This window comes from Adiantum capillus-veneris, chromosome 30 (assembly GCF_014529385.1).
Source record: "Adiantum capillus-veneris isolate H3 chromosome 30, ASM1452938v2, whole genome shotgun sequence".
Lineage (NCBI taxonomy): Eukaryota > Viridiplantae > Streptophyta > Polypodiopsida > Polypodiales > Pteridaceae > Adiantum > Adiantum capillus-veneris.
The window spans coordinates 49,406,463-49,415,626 of NC_140960.1; the positions used below are offsets into that span (position 1 = coordinate 49,406,463).

Consider the following 9,164-nt stretch of genomic DNA (forward strand, 5'->3'; position numbering starts at 1 on the left):
CAAAGCGGGAACAACACGTGCTATATAGCAAAAACTGTAGAAGACTGTAAGGGACCTGTAAGGCAAAAAACGGCACTAGCAAAAACTTTGAACAAGATGACGAAATAGCCTTCACAGTACTACTTGTAGTGGAAATGGAGGCCGAAATGAGCCAAATCAAAAATCTAAGTAGATCGAGCTCTACAAGGTCTCCCAAAAATATTTGTCGACCTGCAAACGCTCGTTGGAGAAGACAAAGGAAGCTCAAGGTACACAATAGAGAGTGTATTACTTAGTGTGCAATGGAAAGATAAGATAGCCCTAGAGTGATGGACGTATATACAATGCACGAGGGAGAAAACCTCCTAGTGCGAAAAAAATGCCATGACGGTCCTAAGTGTGTTCACACACATCACTACCACATGTATATGGTAACAACATTGACAATAACTAAGCATTTTTCCTTCTACTTTTTTGTCAATGGGGAATTAACAAGGAATTTACGTTAACTATACATCGTCTCATGGAGATCATTGTGACAAGCTTGACCCTGGTTCTACTAGTATTTGATTTTTTGTTTTTGAATGGGGGAGGGGGAGAAGTAATAAAGGCCTAGTAAAGACCATGTTTTAGTTTAAAGAAGCATCTCCAAAGCCTAAGCTATATTTGAGTCCAAAAAGAGTGTGGGCTTTGTTGCATCGTATGCCTGCAACGACCAACGATGTGTCCACCTGAACATGGGGCATGTAAGCCATAAAGACATAGCCTAAGTGATATGAAATGCGAAACTCACACAAAGAATCACCCGGATTTTCTTGACCGTTTTTGGCCTAATCGAAAGGGATCTCACAAGATGGCACTTTTCCAGTGCGAATGGTAGCTCGATGGTTGCTTGCATTAGACCAATTGCATTCTAGGCCCTTCTTATTACTACCAATTATTTAGATCCAACATCCTCACACACCTTGGCCACTTTCTTTTTTGATTGTAGGTAGACTCAAGCTTTGTGTTCAATTGTACTACAGTGCCCCAAGTGCATCTGCAAAGCATTGTCCCCATATTGCCATTTTTTCAAAGCCTCAAAGCCAAGGTCCTTTTGGCCCTCCGTCTCACATTGGCCTTTGGATAATCAAAGGGTTGTTCCCACCCAGATTGCACACCAAACCTCTTAAGGCATTCTCAAGCCTTTGTTTCCATAGAGAAATAACCAAAAATCTCACACACCAAGCCTATTGTGCACATTGCACATCCGAACCAAGCTCATCCTCCTTTGCGCAACAATTTAAGTGTGCACCAAAAAAGTTTTCTATGTATGTCTATTGGCATGTAATTTGATCCATGCATTGACTCTAAGAGGATTAGACATTGCCATCATGTGGATGGTAAGACCTTAAGTGACACCTTTTATGCTATGCATTTGTGCCATCTATTTGTACCCTCTCTTGTCTCTACCGAAGAGCACACAAATTGATGTGTTGATGTACTTTCTCTTTTGCGGCCACTTTTTTGATTAACTTTGTGTATCTAATCAAGTTATTTTTAATTATGTATTAACCATAAATAGTTCTTTAGATTGTCCACCATAATACCTACTAACCCGCGCATTGCTACGGCCAATGAAACATCATCTTTATTCTCATAGAGCTATCTTCTCTTCCAAGTAAAACACTATTAATAATCTTTTCCCACATGTAGCTCCACCATGCTCATAGCATTCAACTGTGCATGACGTGCCAATAGACTCTATAGAGATAGAGGTAGAGCAACGGTGCTCTAGTGAGACATAGAAGGTGTTGTCAGAGTTTGTGCAAGCAAAGATAGAGCGGGTATTCTTCCTAGAAACACATGTAGAGATGATGGACATGGAGTTCTTCGACATGATCATGCTAGAGGCCGATGAATTGATGCCAAGACCCACAATTTCCCCTATGGATGAGAGGGACGTAGCCATCCCAACCTTGAAGTTAACACATCCATACTACACGGTGAGTAGTCCTGGTGATGCATTACATGTAGATAGCGCATGGGAGGTTAGGACAACCAGGTTTGCGCTGACGTCGTCAGTGATCGGGCATCTGATTGACTTGTTAGTGTCGAGGCCCGACTTAGCAGTTGCAATGGGAGTATTTCAAAACAGTGATTGTCAATCGTACGGTGACTAACAGTAGTATGACACTTTGCTTCGCTTTGTAGACCATACAGAATTGTTTGTGGGATTTACATGCAGGTTCTAGCATGGATACACACGCTTGCCTATCACTAGAGCTGATATGGGTTGCATGTAGATCAACTCATCGAGCCAGTATCCAAAGGTTGAGAGAGTCTCTTACATAGTTTCTTGTACATACTAGTAGTTTAGCTAGTAGCACCCACTTTTGGCACATTTGCCTTTACGTGGGAGGTTGTTGGGGTAAAGGCGTTGTGCCTTTGCCCGAGGTTGGATGTCTTCGATCGTCCACTAAATCTACTAACTTACTCACGTATTCTTTACACATAGAGAATAAGGAGTGAGTGTTTCTTCTTACCACTCTACTCCACCTCACACCATTCTCTCTCTCTCTCTCTCTCTCTCTCTCTCTCTCTCTCCCTCCACACATGCATCGCATACACACACTTCACTTTTATAGGCATCCATACTTGTTAAAATTCAAAGTGTATAGATTTTTAAGTTTGGCCCACATTTCAACTCTTAAAAATAAAAAGGCCAAAATATCCTAGAATTGGTAAAAGTCTCGTCAATTGGACAAGTTCTCTCATAATTTGGGATACCAATGTTAGATTACCTTTTGTTGGACATTTTATCCATTTCAAGGCATTTTTCTCGTTTTTTGTGGGTGAAAAATGGAATAGTAGACTATAATACAAAAGAAAATCATGATATCTTGGAAATTTGAAGGACAAGGGTGCCCCTGGTGAAACAGAGTTCCTATACATTTGTTTCTTAAATCTCTCTCTCTCTCTCTCTCTCTCTCTCTCACACACACACACACACACACACACACACACACACACACACACACACACACACACACACACACACACACACACACACACACACACACACACACACACACACACACACACACACTGTTGTTTATATGCAGTTTAACTCCTTCTGGTATATAGGAGTGGCTTGTTGCCACTTCCTAGGTATAATTAGTTGGGGACTGGTCTCAGTAACTAGTATTGGCTTGGGAAATTTCTTGTGAGTAATGGTTTAAAGTCACTAGGTGAATTTTTAAATGGGAAATAAGTGGGTGGATTCTTAATGGATGGTACCTAACATTTTAGGAGTTAAGTGGGAGAGTGGGGTTTTGAGCTCGCTGGTCTGACTCTGTATACCTTGTCCTCATCCCCTTCCTTCAATGCAGGATAATGGTTGCCTTGAGATTAAAAAAAAAGAAAAAGTAATGACATAAGTTTTTTCTTACAACTTGGTGGATGACCCTATAATATAGGGTAGGTATTGGCTTACTTCTGAGAGGTTTAAGATAACCGGCCTGGTCTATTTTACTAGGGCAACTGCCGCGGTTAATTTTTTGATGAGGTGCCTCTAGGGTTTTGTTATTGAGCTTGCCTTTTAGGCTCATATACGGTCTATGCCTGTTGATTGTTGTGTGCCAGATCTTTGGCAAAGCTGCTCATGTGGCCGAATATGGTTGTGAATGGTTGGTTGTGAATATGGTTAAGAATGGACGTTGTGGCCGAATATGGTTGTGAAGGGGTGTGAAATATGACCGAATATGGTTGAGGATAGTTACCTTATAGTAGCTGCTCATGTGGCCAAATATGGTTGCTTATTGCATCAATTTTATGTTATTTAATGGGCCTTGGCGGAACACTCCCTTGGCCTTTGGAGCAACAAGGGGATTTTGGAATATCCCACCTCTACGTGTTTATGATTAAGGGGAATTGAGCATTCATACTTACTACCTTTTATATGGTTTTTTTGACTCCATCTAAGAAGGTGTAGTACATACTTACTAACATCTCTTTGTGTTATAGGCGACTTCAAAGTATAGATTGACTACACGTATGAGCACTATTACTGACCCAAAAACAATAGCGGAAATTAATGCCAAACTCTGTAAAGTTAAGAAACATGTATTTGTGGTTCATTGCGGGGCTAAAAAGCCTCATAAAACTCGTCTCCGGCCTTATCTCATGAGAGCTTACAAAGAAAAAGGGGCTCCACATGGTTTCCCTGCAAACCCTTGTAACCATTTGAATATATGTTATTGTTAGCTTTACCTTTATTATTATTTGTCTTTGAAAATAGTTTAGTTGGGTGACATCTATAACATGTGAGATACCCATGCATCACTTGCATACGATGCCAATGCTAACTATATGTTGTGTTGTTTCCATGGGTGTAGGTGAGGGTTACCTTCTTAACTATGGATTTCAAAGTTCCTTGGCTTAAAGATGGTGGACTTTTATGTCTCTTGTACTTGTGTATAAAGACTGTTCTGTACTATGAATGGGAATTATACCACCTTTTCATTGACATAGTTTCTAGTGTCTTTTGTAATTTGTAAGGATTATTTGGTGTACATGTTATATTGTTATTGAAACACACACACACCTTACACCAAGAGTAATATTGATACTATTTAAAGACCTAGTTACTATATTTTATCCCTCGATTGTTGTCCTAGATAGTTTAGCTTGGACTGATCCTTGTGGGATGGGGATCTTTTCACACGCCCCTTATAGGTTCTCCTGGTTAGTTGAAGGGTGAAGAGAATACCAATTCTTTACCTTTGGTTGTATATTTCTCTAATTAACATTTATGGACTATGCAAAACTTAGCACTATCTCAAGGGTTAGAGCTTCCTACAGAGCATCTTTCTAAAGCCTCGCTTCAGGTACTTAGATGCATTTAATATGACCCTACGGCATTTGAACTAATAGCAGGGGCTTTAGCTGATCTAGACAACTCCTTGGTTCAAACCATGTCGTTTGATAAGTGTGTCCATACCCTCGCCCAACTTGTCAACAACTCTAAGGAAGGGGTTGCAAATTTATCTGAATTCATTGAAACATTCCCGCCCCGACACTTGCACACAAAGGAGAGCTAGCCAAATTCTCTTCTAAAGGTGATGAACTCACCAATTATTTACACAAATTATGTGGTCTCACCCCTGCGTTTGTTTCAACTCTATCCATCCCAATATAAATAGTATCCAACAATTTATTTTGCAGGGACCCGTGGCCATTGATGCTGTCTTGGCCTTTCAAAAAGAGATGTGCTCTCTCAATGAGACCTCTCTCATCATGGAAATGGTCCCTAAAGTTTCTCGGGTTTTTCCATTCTTGCCTTCCAGACAAGTTGAAATTGAATCCCTTGGTGTGGACCATCACCTTTGGGCCCCTTCAAACAAAGGCTTCCTAGCTCCTATCTCTATCAAAACCTAGGTTTTTAAAGCCAATATTCCGGATCTTCAATGGAAGAAGCATGACTCAAATTATTAAGAGGCGTCCAATCTCTTGATAAAGGTGACCCCCTTTCACTATGCGGTTTCTTCATACAAAGAATTGTGGCTCCAACACTGGTTTGTATGTGCGTACAAACAGCTTGATGGAGTTCTTCAAAAGTAACTCTGAATACTACACTGAGTCTATTTGGAACTTTTATAGGCCCTATGTCAAATGCGCTTGTCGATTTCTTGGCCCTAAGGCCTCTTGTGAATCAAGCATTATCTGGTTTGATCATGCTATATGGTATGCCCTCAACGAGTGCTATCATTTAACGAGCAAAGAATGAGCAGCTAAAAGCGAGCGACGTATGGAAGCCACGCGCAACACTAGATTCTTATGTGCAATATAAATGTTATGTGCCATTCAAGTGAAGGCCTAGCTAACCTTGTTAGCAAAATGCCACTACCTCAATTCTCCACATAGAGAATCCTCTTAATTTCTTTTGATGTTCATTGTATATTTTGTATATGGCACTCAATCACATAGACTACAACCAAAGAAACACATGCTTGCCATTGTTGAAGTTATATCATTCTAGCCTTCATGAAGTTTTGGTGTGCAAAAGGTCGTCAAATAGACTTTATTTAGGTGCCTTTTAAACTACTTTTACACTCATAAAGAATTTATTCATTTGAGATTGACTCTTTTATCTTTGTTAGTAACTTGGCTACGGTGAAAACAAGGAAAAACTCACAATGGTCTTAGTAAGGTAGTTCATGATAATGATAGTCACACTTAGGCCTAGATCCCTTTTTTCACTCTCTCTTGAGCCAAACTCACAGAGAATGAATTTTCCCTTATTCTATTCCTTGCTAATGATAAAATTTTCCTGGAAAATTTTCACGATTTTAATTTCTTGAAGAAAACCTACACAATGCTAGGGTGTATATGTAGAAACTGATAAAAAATCATTCAAAGTTGAGATTTACTTTGGTATTTCCCCTTTTTATTCTTGATGGTTGAAGTTTTTCAATCTATGAAAGCTTGATTCCTTGTCCATATACCCCCTTCTCTCTCTCTCTCTCTCTCTCTCTCTCTCTCTCTCACACCCAAGAATTTCCTCACATTCATGATTGCCAACCAAGTAATTGCAAGACTTTTTTGTCCAATGTGCAGTTGTTAAAATGAAAAATATCATCATTAAACAATGAGATACCAAAATCCCAAAAGTGATAGGGTACCATATGTCTTTGTGCATTGGAATTTTGTATTACATCTATATATGTGCTTTGGTTGTATGAGATCGTTCAAATGACATATGGATCTCCATGTGTATATTTGCATTGAACTAGGTCTACCCCTAGGGTAACATTTTCAATTTTTTTTTTCAAACTCAAAATTGTGAGTGGATGTATTGAATGCTCCAAAATAAATCTACAAAGCAACCTCAAGCTCGTGTCGAGCATTGTAGGGTTTCATAATACATCGAAAAATTAATCAAAATTTTCAAAATGCTAATTAATTTCCTTATTCATCAATACCAAACCCAAAAATTGTTGGCAACTAGTTGTGATTATTTCTCTAGGTAGAGAGGGCGGGATGTTCTATCTAGGATATGTTGCCGCAACCATTTGATTTACTTACTTCACTTAACTTCTCCTTAACTAACATATATTCTCTCTCTCTCAGGTCTTGAGTTCAAGACCCGTAGGGTAGATCTCCGAGGTCTCATGGGATTGTTTCCAAAGGACATTTAAAATTAAACTCTCTTCTCATGAATGTGTGTGTGAATAACGAGAGATTGAACAACCTTTCTATCGCTCAAGTGTGGCAGATTGGTTTCAAGTTTCTCATGGAGTATCAATTTTCTATGGATTATCAATAGGTCTTTAGTTTAAGATTGGTCAGATAGATCTTTGAGGTCACTTATGATCTTATGACCTTAAAATGTCTTTTTTTTTCAAAAGTTTTAATAGTATTATGTTTCTCTCTCTCTCTCTCTCTCTCTCTCTCTCTCTCTCTCTCTCTCTCTCTCGGTTGGAGAGATATACTAGACTGCCTCGACTGTGTGATAGTCATCCCATTTTCGGTGTGCGTTAAAAAGACAAAGGCATGCTGCATGTTTGCTTATGGCTGCTCGTTCTCGATTATCTCATTTAAAAAGTTGCTATTCCATTGATTGATTGATTGAGAGAGAGAGAGAGAGAGAGAGAGAGAGAGAGAGAGAGAGAGAGAGAGAGTCCAAGCTCATGCACCGGCTTCAACGGCCACATGAGAAAAACTGTACACTGTTGATGCAATTGCACGATAGTAATTTGACCAGTGCAAAAGCCCATGCAGCTAGTAGTCGATCGTTCACCTATCAGAAGCCTATGCCTGTAGCAAAAGAGAGCAAAGGGAAGAGGGCAGCTTGTTTAGCAACATCCACTAGGTACGTATAAGCTGTATTATAGCCATGTTAGGTCAGAATATGTGTTTACAATATTACTCTTAAACATTGTTTTTCTAGGAGCTGTAGTTTTGAAATGGAGTATTGTTGTAATAATTGGGCTTGCATAATTTCAAGAGAAGCCATCATTTTTCTTTTGCATGTTAAAGATTAAGCTCTTCTTTGCAGAGAATGTGACGACTCGGTGCATTCGGCCAGTGAGCTTGCAACCAAGCTTATGAGATTCCTCTTGACAGGCATTCAAGTGCAGGGCATGAGCCCCATGAGGGGTAGTCCATATTGTAGACAAGGGAAGAGCCCAGCAAAGCAAAGTGATTTAGTTTCCAAGAAGGTGGAGCCCGTGCATGGCGACAAAGGATTGTAGGCACAAAAATCATGAATGTTGCAACGAGAGATCTGCAAATGGAGTAAAGCGTACATCGTCTAAATCATCACACGGAAAATGAAGCGCAGCATTATCATGAGCTGATCTAGCGGTTGATCCTAGAAATGGTGCAAAGTCTCTGAGAAGCTTATACACATTGACAAAGGATGGCACTTTGATTTCCCTGAGCTCTAACGTGAATGCTATGCCTTAGAAAGACTCAGAGTGCAGAAACGAGCGAGCAGCCTGCAATATTGCTGAGACTAAACTACCTGAGCCTAATACTACAATCTCCATTTGGAGGATGTGATCTGGGACGGGACAATTGCGAGGGCCCTTCGTAGCCCCGGTGTTGAGCTCCATACAATCATCCCCGGACGGGCTTCACCCTTATGGGAAGCAGCCGCATGATCAGCCTACAATCTAGCAGTTCTAATGACAGCAGTTATAGTGTGATGAAGATGGGGTCGACCTGCGTGGTCGTCGACGACGATAGCATCTTTGACTATATCAATATGCGCACTGTATCAAAGGTGCTTTCTCGCCTGCATCAAAGGGATCCGATGAGTCACAAGCATATTCGGGGGCCATCAGGACGTTTGTGGTCAATCTTCATCAGGTCTTTTAATTGGTGTCTGCCATCAGGACGTTTGTGATCAAACCTCATCAGACCCCATTATCTGGTACTATAATTAATAGCACTGGTGAATAATTCATGTATCGACAAATTAATTTTGAACCAGCTTAATATTATTATTATTGCTTTGGAGTCGAGAGACAGACAATATAGAGTCCAGGCACTCGACACAAGCACTTGTAGTACAGTCATGTGTGAAGGAGTACGAGCGGAAGTGCGACGCGAGAGAGAGAGTGCGAGAAGAAGAGCACGGCGATATGATGAACTCGCTCTACTGTAATGTGTAGAGCATAGTGAGTTCTTATTAGGTTTTT

The 9,164-nt window shown here is 40.2% G+C and overlaps 1 pseudogene; it reads left to right on the plus strand.

The window, feature by feature from the left end:
* Positions 1-1,835: 1,835 nt before the first annotated feature.
* On the plus strand, positions 1,836-8,869 carry LOC147417919 (uncharacterized; annotated as a pseudogene).
* The last annotated feature ends 295 nt before the right edge of the window (positions 8,870-9,164 follow it).